This window comes from Patella vulgata, chromosome 8, assembly GCF_932274485.2.
Source record: "Patella vulgata chromosome 8, xgPatVulg1.2, whole genome shotgun sequence".
Classification (NCBI taxonomy): Eukaryota; Metazoa; Mollusca; class Gastropoda; family Patellidae; genus Patella; species Patella vulgata.
In genome coordinates this window covers 38,911,641-38,931,636 of record NC_065886.2, presented here as the reverse complement: position 1 = coordinate 38,931,636, position 19,996 = coordinate 38,911,641, and the positions used below count along the sequence as shown (strand labels likewise).

At 38.2% G+C, this 19,996-nt stretch overlaps 1 long non-coding RNA gene across 1 annotated transcript; it reads right to left on the bottom strand.

The window, feature by feature from the left end:
- Positions 1-1,654: 1,654 nt before the first annotated feature.
- LOC126830321 (uncharacterized) lies at positions 1,655-16,664 on the bottom strand. The gene is made up of 6 exons (XR_007683798.2): positions 16,506-16,664; positions 8,994-9,102; positions 7,661-7,770; positions 6,798-6,843; positions 2,922-3,013; positions 1,655-2,230 (listed from the first exon to the last, which is right to left on the bottom strand). It is a non-coding gene; the product is annotated as an uncharacterized LOC126830321 (long non-coding RNA).
- Positions 16,665-19,996: the final 3,332 nt, after the last annotated feature.

Genomic DNA, 19,996 nt, shown 5'->3' with positions numbered 1-19,996 from the left:
ATTCCTGGATCCGCCCCTGGACAGACATATTATTTGCGATTCCAAATCAGATTAACATTTAATAAAATACTCTCTAAAATAAATAATCGAAGTGTATCTGTGTATAATTATCTTCATTGGGTTACTGCAATTGCAAGACTCCCGCGCCCACTTCGCCATGCACCAAATACCGCCTTCGCTCGGGAAAGGGGGTGTGGGGGGACTTACAGCAATTCTGGTTGTAGTGATGTCGCAGACAATACAAACAAGACTTCAGTTAGTGCTCTTGATTGTTCACACATGTTAAAAATACAAGCATCTGGTCTTGCAGTAAGCAGGCGCGTCCGGGCCATTCCGTACTCGCGCAGAGCTTTTATCGATATAATGCCGAACAGGCAAACGGACGAAACATTGCGCTCGTTTTGGCCTCACTCCACTCTAATCCCATGTGTATTCGCCTAAATGGGCAGAAATGTCGTGCAGAGCGTCTCAGTTTATAGAATTATATGGTAACCCCCAGACCTCACGCCAAGCTTGACGCTGTGTCCACCCTGTACTCCCTGCTGCTCAGATTCCAGAACACACCAATGGTGAGGTTTGCTAGCCCAGTCCTAATATGTTATGGAATCTACGGTTGAAGACTAATACAATTCTGTGTCGTACAACTAATAATCGCAGACACAGAATTTCCACTTTTTAAACAAGAAATTCGTTACTATAGCGAAATGGAGCTATATTTGGTCCTGGGTTTAAGACGCTGGGGCGTCTGGGCAAAAGATAACTTCGGGATCAATTGCCCAATCGCCAGAGTAACCATAACAGTGACATGGAGCAAAAATACGGAAACAAATAATACAAGGTGTTAGCAATGTGAAGTGCCCAAGTGAGAGCGGGTATTGGATGTTTTATAAACAGTTAAGTATACACTGCCTCGTCGTGTTCTAAGACGCACAGTTGTTTGAACTTTGAACCGTGGTTTCATAAAGTCGAAACCTGTTTAATGAAAGTCAGATATAGCCGGGACAGTGACCCTTTGCAGTGGTTTCAATTCCACGGTTGTACGTGACAAGGAGTAGGATGACCTGTCCAACCTCGTGGGTTTTCTCCGTGCCGTCCGGTTTCCTCCAACTGCTAAAGACCCTTACGCGCAAGCGAATTATTGAAATTAAATTGAACCATATGTTAGTCCCGAAATTACCTGGTTTGTGTCGAGTGTACGTTAAACCCCATTTCTCCCTCTCCTTTGTAGAGGACACTTTAGACATTTTGGGTGCAAATGTTCAGATTTACTCAGATGCATTTATTCGACAGAAATCAAATTTGGAAGGCATGTCGCATGGTCCACCGTGGGTGGATGTAATTACAGTATTTGGCCATCTACACTCTCACACTCATCTTATGCAGAACTGTTTGGAAATCGACCAGGAACTGTTCCAAAGTGTTATCCATGTTGTTCTTGGAGGCGACGCCCTTCGGAAACAACCCAACGCTTCGCCAATTCAAGTGCAGTCTGCATGACACTCGGCATGTTTGTTCTTTCGACAAATCCAAGATGGCAGGGATGGTGTCATGATCGGTAATATCTGTCAAACATAATTCTTACCATTATGGCGTCGGGAACTTCATTTACTCCACAACAGATATCGCAAAGGCTCTGCATTAATCAGTAAAACACGACTTTCTTTAGAAAACTTTATTTTGTAAAAATAAACTGAGCAATAAACAGTGAAAGAAATTAAGATTGTATAACTGGTTTCGTCATTTCATATCCAAATATTTCAACATCTAAAATGTTTACTTTATTGGTCAATGACGATTTAAAAAAAAAATAATTTAATTTATTCTCACAAATTTTACACTATTTACCAAAAAGAAAATGAACTTAGCAGATTTGTAATTTTGATATGGAATTTCCAGTAACGGTTAGTAAAATAAATCATTATGATTTAAATGATAAAGCTTAACAACAAATACAATTTAATAAAACAGGTTAACAACTATTAATCATTTATATACAATATATTCATGCTCATCATCTCATACCCAATAATATCAACATTTAAAATGTTGGCTATTTATTGATCAACGATGGACATTTTTTAAATATTTATTATAATGAAAAGAGAAACTTCATATAACTATTAGTAAAGCGATTTAAAAAATAAAATTATTTAAAAGTTGTTTTTGAGAATCATAAAGAGAGATGAGATAGCCATCAAAGTTAGGCTTACAGTTGATGCTCCTGCTCCACCTGCAAAACATAAATAGTGAACAATATAATCATTATTATATTTATTTTGTCTAAAGCCACAGACACAATATCGCGCGTGGGAGTGATAATAGAGTCGAAATGGCAGTGGTCCATCTTAAACATGCATTATTTCAGATTTAGATAAAGAGTACTGGCCATTCTTGCTATAATAGTTCAAAAATAGATAATGAAAAATGAATATATTGAACATTTCATTCCAATTACTTTATTCTGAGCGAAGTTATCACTGTTTGAAGTTTTGACAAGATGTTTATAATCGTAACAACAGTAGTTGTTATTCGAGACTAAGCCCCCCTTTCGACATTTTCTAACTAAATCATTAAATGGCTACTGTGTTCTAATCCGTGTATATCTTGCCATCCGATGTCCTAGAGATACATTGCTGGGCTCGCTCTCACTCAGTATACAATGTAATCTTATGCAGAACGGGTGTTTAATTACATATTAGTAAGGTCAGACCAAAAAAGCCATGTTGTTATCCTATCAAAATTGCGAGAATACTGTGCACTATTCTGATATGCCGATTATGATTTTGATTTCTGGAGCAAAAATGTTAGCAAAATTCACTGTGGCACGTACTCATTATCACGTGACAGGATGCCAAGACAATAAAGATTAGGAAACGTCGCCCCTTGTTTTAATTACATTGAATCTGAACAGTCCTACTCACCACATAAAAAACTTTTAGCATCATATGCAGTCTTGTAAACACCATTATAGCAAGTAGTAACATCTAAACAGGCCTTGTAGTCGCCGATATCACTGCAACAACAAAGTTTGAAAGATGTTACTTTGAAGTCTGCATTATTACAGACAGTAGCGGATCAACCCGTCAATGTATGTCAATAAAATATATAATAAAATGCATAATATAAAACTAAGCGTTCCGGTAGAATATGGATCGTATTGCCTATTTGTTCGCTGATCGTTATCTCACCGGAAAGCAGTTTTATTCACGTTGACGTAATGTTAAGGTCATAATATTATGATTGTTATTGATTTTGTTACTATTTTTTGTGAACCGTCTTGCCCCTCCCCCTTTAAATCAGCGCCTGATTACAGACTCGGGCCTGTACAGCACCGCTTACAGCTGGCCCTCGGGGCCATTCTCTTGATTTGATACTTGCTGATTAGTTCTTACAACGTCTATTCAGTTTGTCTTCTCCGCAGGTTTTTCTTATCGATTTTGTTTTGCGTGTAGTTTGCTTCTCCTGCACTCACTATTTGAAAGCTTGTAAAGGTGTCACCAGAGGGACTTTTCTTGGTACACCGTGAACCTCCAGACTCTATAAAAAAAATTAACGCAATCCGGGTCTTTATCGGTGAGAATGGGTATTTCTGACTCACAAGACTTAAGTCCTTGTCACGTGATTACAATTCCGTCAATCCAGAACGTCAACGCCGGATTAACCATGGTGGGGGCCCTGGGGCGAAACCGGTCACCGCGAGTGCCGAAGACACGAAGCCCCGTAAGGGGGGTCTCGGGGGGCGGGGGGGCGTCTCCCCCCTTTGAAATTTTCAGAAATTGGAGGCTGGAAACGTGATTTCCTGAGGAATTTCAGCACGACCGCCTCTCGGCCGAATCTCTCTCAAATTTCGAGACGGGGCCGTCTCTTTTTCCCCGATTGCGTGTAGACACGGACCGTCGGGCAAACGGGTAAAAATTCGCCCCCCTTCTTCTCTTTCTTCTTCTTCTTCTTCTCCTCTCTTGGCCAGGAGACCCTCGGCCGGGGCGCGCGAAGTGGAAGTGGGAGTGAAGAAGTAGCTGAGAAAAACAAATATACAGAGAGATCGAGAGCTCTGTCCGTCTGAAGCGGACTACAACCCGATACGCACAACCCCTAGTCGTTTGCAAGCAGATTTACCTGCCTTCGAAAGACACCTGCCGAAACACACAGGTCGGACACACACCACCCCGTTCGCCCGCGAGGGTGAAATAGGGCCTAATCGTTCTGTCGCCGGTCTCAGAGAGGCAGACGCGCACGTCGTGGGGCGGGATTCCGCAAAATTCTGCCAATCCATGGACCAATCCATGCGAGTGCTATGAAATGATAGCATTTCTAGAGGAGGGGGCTGGAGCCCATAGAGCCCGTTAAAGTGAGCAAAGCTACATCAAACCTAATTGTGAAGTCGCTCAGTGATAAATAACGGGGTCACTTGATTCGGAATCGTATTATATCCCCGACGATGATTTGATGAATGGAGGCCGTAACGTTACGACCAAGCCGGACTCGATTTTTGACGAACGTCTAACACTGTAAGTACCAAATGGTAATACGAGATTTAATCAAGAAATCTGAATATTTCGTGTGATCATGATGTGCAGCTTATACCCACAACAAATATCAAAAACAACAACAACAACAACAGCTTATATACAATCGTACGTCAATCTGAGGCAAAATTCGCGCTACTCAAAATGATGGGGACGGTTAATTTGTTCGAGTTATACGATAATTCGAGTTAGACGATGTTCGGTCCGATAGAAGATCTCACGACAATAAAAGACCATGTGTTACACCCTTAGATAAAACCACAAAAAGCGTTTATTTTTCAAATCTTCAAGTTTCCGGGAAAGTTGCCAAGGCACACTCTCCTGCAAGATCCATTATTTACAGTTCGAGTTAGGCGATGTAAATATAAGACTTCGATAAGGATTGTACCGGAAATTTGGTTCGAGCTATGCGATAATTCGAGTTACAGTTTCCGAGTTATTCGATGTTTTATAAAAGGAAAACGAAAGAAAATATTCATTCAACGAATTTTGTTCGAGTTAGCGATAATTCGCGTTATACCGGGTCAAGTTACGCGGAGTTAGAGCTGAATGATAATGATCAATGGATGAACACTCTTCTTTTTTTGCCCCTGGCGAATTTTGCAATGGTTTCTTCGGCATTGATGGTGCGCAAGATATCGCTTTCAGAGGCCAGCCAAACCAACACACTAGCCTATCCTGACCCATCGTAGACGGGAGATAATTTTAAATTTGAAGAAAGATCTCTCCCCAGAACAATTAGATATCATCATATATACACATATATATTCTCAATATTGCTTCAACGTTGGGGAATGTGGCCCCAGGGACTTCCGATGGAGGGCCCTCGGAGCATCGGAGGGGCCCCGTCACTAGGTCACCGGCCGTTGGCGTCCTCGGTCCGACCATGCTCGAGGCGCGCAACTGTGATTTTTGTGGGGGGCCCTGGGGCCTGGGCCCATGGTGCCCCGTGGTTAATCCGGCGTTGCGGAACGTTCTAGGATTTCGCATGTTGCGGTGGTACCCTTCCATTTCGACTACCGCTTATAACAAAAGATTATACGGTCTGGCGGTTTTGTTATCCCTACCTATAATATACCCTCTCCATAGCTAAAATAGATTCTTCCATAAAAATATCCCATTTCAACTACAGCTTATAACAACAGATTATACGGTCTAAATTCTTCCATAAAAACAAGTTTCCGGGAAAGTTGCCAAGGCACACTCTCCTGCAAGATCCATTATTTACAGTTCGAGTTAGGCGATGTAAATATAAGACTTCGATAAGGATTGTACCGGAAATTTGGTTCGAGCTATGCGATAATTCGAGTTACAGTTTCCGAGTTATTCGATGTTTTATAAAAGGAAAACGAAAGAAAATATTCATTCAAAGAATTTTGTTCGAGTTAGCGATAATTCGCGTTATACCGGGTCAAGTTACGCGGAGTTAGAGCTGAATGATAATGATCAATGGATGAACACTCTTCTTTTTTTTGCCCCTGGCGAATTTTGCAATAGTTTCTTCGGCATTGATGGTGCGCAAGATATCGCTTTCAGAGGCCAGCCAAATCAACACACTAGCCTATCCTGACCCATCGTAGACGGGAGATAATTTTAAATTTGAAGAAAGATCTCTCCCCAGAACAATTAGATATCATCATATATACACATATATATTCTCAATATTGCTTCAACGTTGGGGAATGTGGCCCCAGGGACTTCCGATGGAGGGCCCTCGGAGCATCGGAGGGGCCCCGTCACTAGGTCACCGGCCGTTGGCGTCCTCGGTCCGACCATGCTCGAGGCGCGCAACTGTGATTTTTGTGGGGGGCCCTGGGGCCTGGGCCCATGGTGCCCCGTGGTTAATCCGGCGTTGCGGAACGTTCTAGGATTTCGCATGTTGCGGTGGTACCCTTCCATTTCGACTACCGCTTATAACAAAAGATTATACGGTCTGGCGGTTTTGTTATCCCTACCTATAATATACCCTCTCCATAGCTAAAATAGATTCTTCCATAAAAATATCCCATTTCAACTACAGCTTATAACAACAGATTATACGGTCTAAATTCTTCCATAAAAACAATACCGAAACAAAAAAATAAATAAAAAGTTAATTTATTTCGAATTCGAAATAAAAGTAGGTCGTAGCGCCACCGTCCGCCTAAAATGTCCCTCACTGTAAAGCGTATGCTCGTCTCCAGAAGCCCAATCGGTGCAGGCAGAAATGTATGACGTCAAACCCCATTTCATTTCATTTCATAATGCAGATCAATTCTATAAACTACTTACTCGCAGCTTGCAGTGATACATTTTGTAGCTCTACTTGCGGTACACTCTGTAAAATAACAAAAATATCTTGCTTATTTATCTGTTCATATTTAAAACAATGCATAATGTAAGAGCTAAATCTGCCTATTGCAAGTCTTTATTTTGGCTTCAAATGTTACATAAACTTTTATTTAGACATTTATTCACATGCCAAGTCTATAATCAACTCTCTAGACACCATCGGATGGCGGAGATTTAAACGGATTAAAACATGGTCGTCATTTAAAGGCTCAATACCACTCTTGTTGTAACTGAATAATATGTCCCAATCTTTATTCTAGTCAACAAATTGTACTATTTTAGAATATTAAAATTAATTGATGATACAAATTTCATCTTAACACACCTTATTTAAAAAATTTGAAAAATTCAACATAATGGTTTGAAACGTCTAACGTAAACCTTTTCAAATGAAACTTCGATTTAAAAATATTTTCGAACTCTCTGGACAAGTAAAATAGGATGTAATGGATAATTTACACAACAGGTAGGACACTTAAACATCTAGTACTTAGATAGAGATATTATTTATTTTCTAGAGTTTTCAAGCCAGCAAGAGTGTTATTGTCCCTTTAATGGTTTAATTTTAAAATGTCGAATCGAGGCTAAGTTCCGAATATATGTAAGTGAAAGTAAACATGAGCTCTAGAATAACGATTAACGATAAATTAACGATAAACCCACCACATTAATTACGATACCTATCATACCACCAAAAACACTAATCCTAACACAAAACCTATACATCACACCACCAGTCTCTAAAATAAATCTTAACACATTACCATTAACGGTAAAATATGAAATACAATAATAAAACTTACCACATGTTACAGCCTGTGCCGTTTCGGCGGTAGTAAACTGAGCTCGATACGCAGCACTACCAGTAAAACAATCGGCGTCAATCAAACAATGCATATAAGTATCAAGGGTCCTGCAAAAAAATAAAAAAAATAATAAAAAATAAATCATAATAATATAGAAGTTTTAGAATATTGTTTCTGTCGGGGACATGGCGTTAAAAATCGAAGTATTTCCAATGACTATGATCAATCCCGTATTGTCCGTGGCAATAAAATCTAGGGGTTTTATTTTTATGCTGAAGAAAATTAATGACGGATTTGGGGTTTCTTCCTAGTACTAAATCTCACTAGTCGTATCTAAGCTAAAGGAAATGTCGCTTTTGTAGCAAATTCAATATTTGTATTCGCATTTAATTTTTCAGTTGACCGAAAATCCGCAAATGACATTACAGGCAAATAAGACTCAAAGGTTCAATTTTTCATTTAGGCTATGTGCGGGTTTCCTTGATCTCCCTTTAAGGAAAACAACATTGGGTGCATTTATAGGTTAATTCCGGTAAAGTCCGGTAAAAATGTTGATGTAGTATGGAGACATAAATATAATATACGCTTTCTGCTGTTCGGGTGTTGGAATAGTGCATGTAAAAAATTAATGCTAATTAATAAACACGAAGGCCCGCTTTCCACGTAGGCGTTTTCACCAGCGGAAAAAAGGAAGTGTTTCCGCGAGTGATTTTTTTTGTATTTCCATGTGTACAGATAAATCGCTGAAAAGTTTGGGGAATCTCATGTATATGACGTCATAAGTGACGATTTCTCTTTACAACATGGAGCTCGGCCTTTTTTTATAATAGCATCATGCCCAAACAAATCAGTCATTTGCAAGCTGAATTTGTGGAAACATGAGCGGTTGGTATATTTAATGAAGAGAAACCATGTTTGTACGCTCGAACGTAAGGGAAAAAGTCGAACAACTTCTTTTTCCGTGTGCGCAAACAGTTCCATTTAAATTTGCATTATACTATCTCTTTTACCGGATGAAACGCATACATGTACATGGAGCGAGAGAGAGAGAGAGAGAGAGAGAGAGCAATTAACGTCCACTCGACACAAACTAGGTCATTTCGGGACTAACATGTGATTCAATTTTATTTCAATAATTCGCTTGTGCGTAGGGGCCTTTACCAGTGGGAGGAAACCGGAGGACCCAGAGAAAATCCACGAAATTGGACAGACGACCCAATGACAGCTCTTATAATACAACGCGCACGTGCTAACCATTCGGCCATCCACCCCCCCCCCCCACCCCCTTGTCTGGAAACACGCCTTAGCTTAGAGTGCGTGAGATACTTACTCGCATTTTTGTTCATCGGTTGTTTTAGTAGCACCATCAAATGTAGTCTTACATTGCATAGCTGTAGAGTTGTTACATGTCGCCTCTGTTAGGCCAAAACAGCTTATAACTGAAGAAAAAGAAATAAACACGTGTGTTTGAAGAGCAGATATTATGTCAATTTGAAGAAATAAACCTTAAAGAGCTGACAGTTTTCACTATAATAGTTAAAAACTAGATAATGTAAAGGCAATTTGCTGACAATTTCAGTCAAATTGATCCACTATGAACCGATAATTAAGCGATTGAAATTTTGGCCTAGCCCATCATTACTAAAGTCGGTCCGATAAAAAACATAGTCTCGATTATCCACTTCATGATTAAATCATGAAAGTTAAGCAGCAAATCGGATCATAATCCAATAAATGCACGTAAAAGATCCCTTGGCAGTTGGAATTCGATATAAGAGTAGGCGATAGTGCCGCTGCCCGGGCAAAATTTCCCTTAAAGCACACTGTATGGCGTATGCCCGTCTTCATTAGCCCAGCATAGGAGCAGAACAGTAGGACGTTAAACCCCATTTCATTTCTTAGTATTTCAAATGATTCGTTACGTACACGCAAATGTCTGCACTGTAAATTACTTTATATTAGTTGGGAAGAAGTCTAGACCTACGCTTCTTGGTATTTCAAGGGAGTCGTTACGTACACGCCAATGTCTACACTGTATTCAAATTACTTACTTCCATAAATGTGTTAATTTATATTCGGGTTATTCCAAAATAATCAAATCAAATGGCCTGTAAACTTAATTATGAACACTTTGTTATACCTTTGAAAGTCATTTCTTTCAAAATAAAACATTATGTCATCCATTCGATGTACAAAAATTTTATTAAAGTTGAGTAAAGCTACTTAATTTTTCCACTTAACTAAGTGTCGAACCTTAAATCGGTATTCAAAGGCTCTATTTTACACATACTTAGCTATGTCAAAAACTTAAATGTATAATTGAATTATAGAATACCCGCAATCGCCAAAAAGCATGAATTTCTAACTTATGGAACACCTGCCACTACAAAAAATCACGCATTTCAAAATTCGAACTCAAGTCCCTCAAAAGCACCACTATACTTATTGTAAACTAGTGTTCGTCTACAATTAGCTCCCGCTTGAAAACAGACACTAAGCTAATTGGCCGACATTTTAATTCCTACATGGACGATTTTAGTGGAAAACTCGAAGAATACTTCGATAATTTTGAGAAATATTTATTCCGCTTCTATTTAATATCGCTGAAAAGGTTTATTTAGTCATTTCGTGTATGGCATATATGAAACGGGGTAGAACCACATTACAAAATTGTATACTATTTTTGGGATAGGCCGGTCAATTAGGAAATGAAATGAAATGGGGTTTAACGTTCTACTGTTTTGCTCCTATACTGGGCTAATGAAGACCGGCCTACGCCATACAGTGTGCTATGAGGGAAATTTTGCCCGGGCAGCGGCACTATTGCCTACTCTTATATCGAATTCCAACTGCCAGGGGATATTTTACGTGCATTCCAATATATACACGAGACCTCGGTTTTTCGTCTCATCCGAAGGACTAGACAGCTGTCCCTGTCAGGCCCTCCGTCCTGCATCACTGACAAGAGGGAAAACCACGCCGGAAAATCTGGATGAACTTTCTCGGCCAATGCAGGGATCGAACACCCGACCTCCAGGCTAGCAAGCCAGCGTCTTACTCACTTAGCCACGTGATCCCCTCGGTTAATTAGGCTAGAGACCTATTCTCGAAGTTGTCTGTGTCATTAATCAAATTGTACGGCTATAAATTACGATAGTACGTCGTTTCCGTGGATTTTTTTTCTAGAAAATCCTGTACGCATCCTCTGTGTACGAAAGATGCACGTGACGTTATTTTCTACCTGAATGAATACTACCGATTAAAACGCAATCAGTAATGTAATAAATTAATTGTAAAATATTGATGGCACCCTGCGGCCAGCAATCATCATCATATATTTGTAAATTTAAATACAAACGAAGACAAGACCATATTACAAACAATACCACTGGGGAATAAATTGTAAAAAAGTAAATCATGCCTTGTTTCTCATGGTAGTATATGTTTGTCGAAATTTGCAATGGAATATCAACACTGTCAAGTTTTACAAATGAATTTAACGCATTAAACTTTATTAGAATACAGTCGTGGAAAAAATGAATAAAAAATACGAAAAGGATAAAAATGACCGGAAAGAAATACATGTATATCCTTCACAATCTCGGTAGTAGTAACCGTATACAGTATTATGACACTACAACATCAAAGCTGACGATGACAAAAAAGTTTGAAGCCAACTAGATTTTTCTCACTTAAAGGAGCTAAGTCGCTAGTATTTCGGACCTATAAATTGACACAAACGGGTCGCAACGCATACAATAATGTAATATGAATGTATATAAATTGATTTACATTCAATCGTTTCTGTTTTTACTGTAATTTCTAATCAGTTAGGTTCGACGAAATATGCCAGTATTCTCAATCGAATTTCAATCTCTATCGTCTGGTTATTCCAGTCTACGTCGATAGTATTTATTGGGCATGCTCTCCAGATAAGAATATAGCATCACCGTTTGACATGACTTGTGGAATATGCCTAGCCTCGTTTTTCGAATCCCTTATTACAAATAGCGCTGAAACGCATTATGGTACACGATTCGTGTACCAATTGCAAAATGTTTATTTTGTCTTAAATATTGGATATCAGAAGGCCATCTTTTCCCGGTAAGATCACAACATCAATGTTGATTTAAAACGACAAATAAATCGTGTTTTCAATATCGAAGATTTTGGATGATATTGAGTTAGAGACTTAGCTACTTTAAACTGGCCTTTGAATACCGCTAAAAGGCTAAACACTTAAACGTTTAGGCAGCTTAACTTAAGGGAAAAATTTATACTTTACATTGCTTTTGAATACCACGTACCCTTAACCTACAGAAAGTTATATTTAAGCGAAATCTAGTAGTTAGTGAATATCTTAGACTTAAGATATCCTTTGAATACGGACCCAGGTCTTTATCAAAATCAAAATAAAATTTTAAATATTATGCGTTCCACGAACATCAATTGTAACTTAAAATGCAATTTAAAATGCAATTTTAATAGATTTTAGTTACAATTGCTTGCGCCCGCGCAGGGCACAATTCCGGCGAGGGCACTTAGGGTGTAAGCATAAACGCTTCGGAACTTAAAACTGTTGTCAGGTTGAACTAACGGTTACAATACCACTGAGGAGAGTTTCATACGTTGTATCAATGTCTGCACATGGTCAGACAGTCGTAGAGAGAGATGAAATAAATAAGTTTATTGCGTATTATTCGTTTTGGGAATGTACCGGTGGGTTTGCCTTGAACTTGCATTCGCTTTCGTGTTGGTTGTACTAAATCGCTTGAATTTCGTAGTCTTATGGTATTTTGGATAACAAATTATTGAGAATTGTCACAAACATGTGATATTCCTGACTCAAACGATTAAAGATACATTATGGGAGATAAGATAAAGAGATGGCAGTTCTCGCTATAATAGTTAAAAACTAGATAGTGTAAAGGTAATTTGCTGAAAATTTCAGTCAAATTGATCCACTATGAGCCGAGAAAGAAGCAGGTGAAATTATTGCATAGTCTCGTTTATCATTACTAAAATCATTAATATAAACAGCATAGTCCCGATTATCCACTTTTATTGATTTAATTATCAATAGCCGTTAGCGGCATATAGGAATCTAATCCAGCCAACATCGAAGGCTAGCCTTGACATCGAGAGTTTATTATGGTCTGGATAAGTTAATTAATGTCTAATTGATAATTAAGATAACATTTCAGGCCTAAAGAAAGACTTGTAATAAGCAGATTTTGCTCTTGCATAATGCATGTTTTATCTAGACTGCAAATTATTGTCGAATTTTAAAAGTATTTAACAACTTTTAAACTAATACACGAAATAGACAATGTTCCGATGTTTTGATTTGAAATGTCAGTCCCATGGACCCTTTCAATAATACTTTGAAGATGCCAAAAAACCACAGTCCTTATTTGATAATGCCTATCTATCTTACTAAATTAACATGATTTCCCCAATATAAAATACCCTTGGCTCCTATATAAAACTTGTCTGATTTACGCGGTGTTATTAACGAACGCCTTTATTAAGAAATAATAATAAATTCATGATATTAAAATTTAATTTCAAATAGGCCTATAAAATTTTTCAATAAACACATATGGAATTTTAGTTTAAGACGATTTTATGGAGATTTAAGTTTTTGTGAAACAGGGCCCTGGTATTAGGATTTTTTACTTCATATAACTGACCTAAATATTACTTCAAGCGGTGAAAAGATGGTAAAACAACATATATAGCTGAATAGCTGGCGGCTGAACAAAGCAACAACAGATATCTATCTCTAGTTGATTTATTGTCAGGTTTAGTCACTGTTACCCAGATGTTAACTTTATTCATTATGAATGTGGTATTGCTCTTATTGGACTGGTTTTACTAGGCTACCGTAGTAACGTGATTGTGCAGTGAAATGAATCGACAGGGTAGGTGGAGAATAGTGACGTAGCTTTCTTTTGATGAAGAGTGAGAGAGAAAGAGAGAAAGAGAGAGAGAGAGAGATGGGAATTAACGCCCACCCGACACAAACTAGGTCATTTCGGGACTAACATTTGGTACAATTTTATTTCAATAATTCGCTTGCGCGTAGAGGTCTTTAGCAGTGGGAGGAAACCGGACCCCTTGTTACGTACAACCGAGGAATCGAAACAACGCCAGTTGACTCAATGACAGGCCTTATAATACAACGCGCACGCGCTAACCATCCGGCGAATCTTTTAAAAGCAAACAAAATAAATGTTTTAAGTCGCATCGTACCTGTGAGTGCTAGGGAGATATACATATTTGTATTTGCCATAACAATAATGCACGACCCCGCCCATAAAGTGTTAAATTGCGTTATTTCAAGCGACAAATGTCTGCGATCCTTACATATCTTATTAATATTTTGCTTCGAATGCGAAGCTGGCCAGGAAAGTTCATCGAGATTGTCAGTGGTGTAGGAGGAAAGGCCTGGCAAGGGACAACGTATAGTCGTTCGGGGGTTCCGTGTACACATTGGCGTGCACGTAAAAGAACCTTGACTTGGAATTCGAAAAATTCCCCTCATAGCACATTAATCGGGTTGAATGACTGAATGGTTAGCGCGTATGCGTTGTATCATAAGGTCTGTCATTGAGTCAACTGGCGTGGTTTCGATTCCCCAGTTGTACTTGACAAGGAGTAGGGTTTTCTACGGGTCCTCGATTTCCTCCCACTTATTGAAATAAAACTGAACCATATGTTAGTCCCGAAATGACCTGGTTTGTGTAAAAATAAAGAGCGTGGTGTCCCCCTAGAAAAGGCTATAAGTATCTAGTCTTTTGGCGAACACGCTGGTGTGTGCGTTTAAGAGCCCTTGACATTTGGAATTCGGTGTAAGGTAGGCCAAAACCTCACTGCCAGGGTAAAATTTCCCTCAAACCACACGTGTTGATGCTGAACAGTAGGACGTTGAACCCCATTATTATTCGTTTCATGTCGTCATGCTCTGTTTATTTTATTGCCAACAACATCTAAAATGCTTTGTTTGCCAAGCACACACAGAGGCGATAAACAACCACGTATTAAATAGCTAGCATTTCATCCTTTTTTTTTACAACATTAGCAAAGGGACCTAGCGTGAGATCCGTCGGCTTTCTTAGTTATATCAGGCCAATTCGTAAGGTCAATTCATCACTTCAACCTTGATCACGAAATTGTTGGAATTTGGTTATCGCGAAGAATTTGAAATGTTTTCACCCAATTAGCAATATATGTCATAATGATAACTAACGATCAATCACCACAGTTAATTGTCAAATATAAGTCCAAGATGAATATATTTTTTAAATATTTGTCTCACGTTATGTACGATATGCAATTTACTTTTAATCTTCATTAGCCCAATCGGCACAGATTTAATTACGCTTTGCACTTGATGAAATAACCGTAAAAATTGATAATCGATATTGTTTATTATCGTAACAACGATTGCAATGACATTCGAGGTTACATTGTTATTGTATCGCCGATGACTAGGCTCAGAGTGAAGTAATTTGACAGAAATTTTCAATATATTCCCTTTTCATTATCTCCTTTTTAACTATTATAGGGAGAACTGTCGGCTATTTATCTAATCTTACTATACCCCTTCGCATTAGAACAATAGGAAGTAAAACCCCATTTCATTTCAATGAACATGAACATGGGAGCAGAAGATACACTTCTCAAAATTCTCAATGTTAACTTAGCGTTTTAATGTGTGTATTAAAATGGCTTTCAACTAGCTGTTCTCATGCAGAGCTTATTGTAGACACGCAGCGCAAGTTTCGTATGGTGATATTCTTTACAATCCATGTACTATTATTATACGATAGCATGATATAAATTGTATGTATCGAATACGGATGTAAATTGTACTTATTGCACACAAAAGTCATGATCCCGCCACATTTTTGATTTGCTTAAACAGTTCAAAATTTGTTTTAATTATTTTATATTTATGATAACCCAAAGGTCAATAAATCTTCCCAGACACTCATATTACTCAAGAAATCGCAGAAAATATATTTCTGGGTAACAGAGATGTGTTGTTGTAGGTTTAAACTATAAAACAAAATCCAGTTAGCTTAAATGTGGACAGACTTGCACTCAACAATCTAAATCAACACAGATAAGGCGCTTTATTCATTTCACCAGATTTAATTTATGCGCCATATATACAGTATTCCCACTGTTGTCCGATCACCTCTATTATTATTGAGAACTGTACCAACATTGTATTACTGGCAGTTCGGAAAGTGACTGATTTCCATGAATACAACCTACGATTAAATTTAATTAGACTGTTTGCTACCCAGCCCTGGAATTTAACTGGTCAATTAAGGTCAAGGACAGGTATATTCCCGACTGACGCTAAACAATACAGGGCGGGTATTTTATACGAGTACAATCAAGCCGTACTTAACGCTAGTCTGTCTAGAATACTTTAAGAAAATGTTCTTTTCGAAAAAAAAAACCAAGTTACTAACCAAGAATAGGAATGGGTGCCCAATAGTTATCCTCATTCTTTTTTTCCATTTTTTTAAATTTATAAAAAAAAAAAAATATTCGAGTATACATCGTCGTGTGATGTAAGAAAACAATACCAGTCCCTAATCTAAAAATATACTTGCATCTGTAAATGCGCCATTTATATATTTTGTTTTACAAAATAACAATAAAACATGATAGCAGACATTTCCCTATGTAATTCTCGTTTTCTGAGAGTCGTTTACAGAATTAATTCCCGATATTTTATTTTCAGTATTCCTTAAAAAATAACCACAATGACAATTTATATTCCCGTGAAAAAGAATAGACAATAAAATTTAAGTACACTTACCAGCTACTACAGCGATAACTAATTGTGTATTCATTCTTAGATTTTTATAAAATTCTGTTCGCCGTGATGATACCTTCTGAAGCCAAAGATACTATGAGCGCGACAACGCCTAGACGAGTTCTCTTTAATATTTCCTATCAACCAATCAAGTCCGAGGAATTCACTTCGGAAAAAATGGATATGCGTTTTAGAATAGATGACAAACAAACTAGATAAAGTAAAATCAGTCTCATTGGTTTGTTTTTTTTGGTCACAGCCCATGCGCTGAAATCCGAGCGTGTATGGACTCAGACTAGCAATTATTTGCCCATTGACTTCAATGTTAAATGACTGTAACATCACAGGTTGTAGCTTTTTGCTCAACATTCCGTTGGTTCCAATCTTTATAGGCACAATGGGGACAACATTTGGCAATCTCCTCATCATAATTTTGTAGGGGGTTGACCATTTAGATTTTTTGCTACACAGATTTGAAGTTGACAGGGGTGAAAATCTCACTTCCGACACAATGATTGCTCTGCAGAAAGACACTTTACACCCCCTATCCCTCCGCTGTAATATCATACGACAGTATTGACGCAATCATACGACACTTCATTCTGTCGTATCATCGTGTTATTTTTATCGTAACGTCGAGATGTCGACTTATTGTCCTAGTCTCTTTCTACAAGTCACAAAAATACAGCTGTACTCATTACATCATATATAGGCCTAAGTTGCAGATTTGATAAATATAAAAGAGATAGTAGGAAAACGTTGATTAATTATTTGTTTTCTCAAAATAATGAAACATTTTGTGCCCACAAGTGAATTATATTTGGTATTATATTAAAAAATCTAGAATTACAATAGCAGGACCAAAGTGAGTTAGCTAAGTTCATTGCCATGTGTACGACACCCACCAATATTTATAGATGACTGGAGCGATAGTTTAAAAGTGATATCAGAAGACAGGGTGGGAAGGTGATTGTAGAAAAACCAAATCGGGCCACATTCTTTAAAATCACAGCATTATTTTTATCATAGTGCAGCACGTCACCCCAATTGTTGCAGGAGTTTTTTTGAATGAGATGGAGAAAACGATTCGCAGCCTGTCATTGAGTCAACTGGCGTGGTTTCGAATCCCCGGTTGTACGTGACAAGGAGTAGGGTCGCCTGTCCAACCTCGTGGGTTTTCTCCGGGTCCTCCGGTTTCCTCCCACTGCTAAAGACCCCTACGCGCAAACGATTTATTGAAATAAAATTAAACCATGTTAGTCCCGAAATGACCTAATTTGTGTCGAGTGGACGTTAAACCCCATTTCTCTCTCTCTCTCCCCCTCTCTCTCCCGTTTGAAATCACTAATGGGATTGAGGCCTAGATGAGTAAAAATAGGCCCAGTAATATCTTCAACTATGAACACACTCTAAAAGCCTCATACCCCCCCCCCACCCCACGTCACCCCAATAGATGCAGGAGTTTTTTTTATGAGGTGGAGAAAACGATTCGCAGCCGTTATTGACCTTATCGCATATAGGCTTGCATCCGTTTGACATCACTAATGGGATTGAGGCCTAGATGAGTAAAAATAGGCCCAGTAATATCTTCAACTATGAACACACTCTAAAAGCCTCATACCCCCACCCCACGTCTCTTATTTAGTTTTACAAATAATTCCAGAATCAATAAAATGGTATCAATGATGTTTGATACAACTGGAAAATAATATGTCAAAAAATTGATTAAACAATATGAGGAATATTACATATTGAATCCATATTAGTGATAACGTACATTTACTCAATACGTTCTTTCCAATAGATCATCATTTAACTTGAAACAAGGGAAAAGTCGATCGAAGAAAACAGATTTTTAAAAAAAAAAAAACAGGTTTCAATGTGACAGTAGTGCTTCGGTCATGCATTTACCTCCGAGAGTGCCATCCTTTCTTTGAAGGTAATGATTGTGCCAAATTTGAACAAATTCCATCTAGATTCGCGGCCTGTAGGTAGAGTGTTGACAGATCAAATGTAAAAAAAAAACAAAAACAAAAACCCCAGACCTATAAAAATATATTTTCTTAAACTCTTTTAACTTTGAAATTATATTGTTTTCACATGTGCTAAGTGTTTTAGCGAATATTTATAGAAGGGTCTTGTAGATAAAGACTATAACGCATGTGCATTTTAAACTTCCGAGACGACAAGTCGACAAGTCGATGATACGACAGTTTAGTGTTTTGTCGTACCGTCGTATCATCGACTTGTCGTGGCGATAAGTTGATGATACGACAGCACGACAAAATAAGGTCGATGATACGACAAATCAGACGATCTTACGACAGTTTGTTCTGTCGTAAGATCGCCCGATTTTATCGTAAGATCGTGTGATTTTGTCGTGCCGTCGTATCATCGACTTATCGCAACTGTAAGTCGATGATACGACGACACGACAAAATCACACGATCTTACGACAAAATCACGCGATCTTACGACAGAACAAACTGTCGTAAGATCGCGTGATTTTGTCGTGTCATCGACCCGATTTTGTCGTGCCGTCGTATCATCGACTTATCGCCACGACAAGTCGATGATACGACGGCACGACAAAAAGCGAAACTGTCGTATCATCGACTTGTCGACTTGTCGTCTCGGAAGTTTAAAACTGCACAGTGCACATGCGCTATAGTCTTAATCTACAAGACCCTTTCTATAACTATTCACTAAAACACTTAGCACATGTGAAAATAATATAATTTCAAAATTAAAATAGTTTTAGAAAATATATTTTTATAGGTCTGGGGTTTTTTTTTACGTTTTATCTGTCAACACTTTACCTACAGGCCGCGAATCTAGATGGACTTTGTTCAAATCTGGCACAATCATTACTTTCAAAGAAAGGATGACACCCACAGATGTAAATGCATGACCGAACCACTACTATCATATTGAAACTTGTTTTTTAAAATATTTTTGTCTTCGATCGGCTGCTTCCCTTGTTTTCAAGTTAAATGGTGATCCATTGGAAGGAACATTTTGAGTAAATGTATCATTGATACGGATTCAAAATGTAATATTTACTACCCTATGTTGTTTAATCAATTTTAGACACATTAATTTCCAGTCGTATCAAACATCATTGATAGGGACCTACCATTTTATTGATTCCGAAATTATTTGTTAAACAAAATAAGAGGGGGGGGGGTGCGTAGGGGACTTTCGGAGTGTGTTCATAGCTGAAGGCAATACTGGGCCTATTTTTAATCATCTAGGCCCCGATCCCATTAGTGATGCCAAACGGATGAATATGAGATAAGGTCAATAACAGCTGCAAATCGCTTTCCTCACCTCATAAAAAACCTCCCCTGCACTAATTGGGATGGCGTGCTACACCAAGCGGTGATTTTATGTGGTCTGGTTTGAGGTTTTATATAATCCCCTTCCCACTCTAATAAAATAAATTGGAAATCTTCTGAAATCGCTTCTAAACTATCGCTTCAGTAATCTATAAG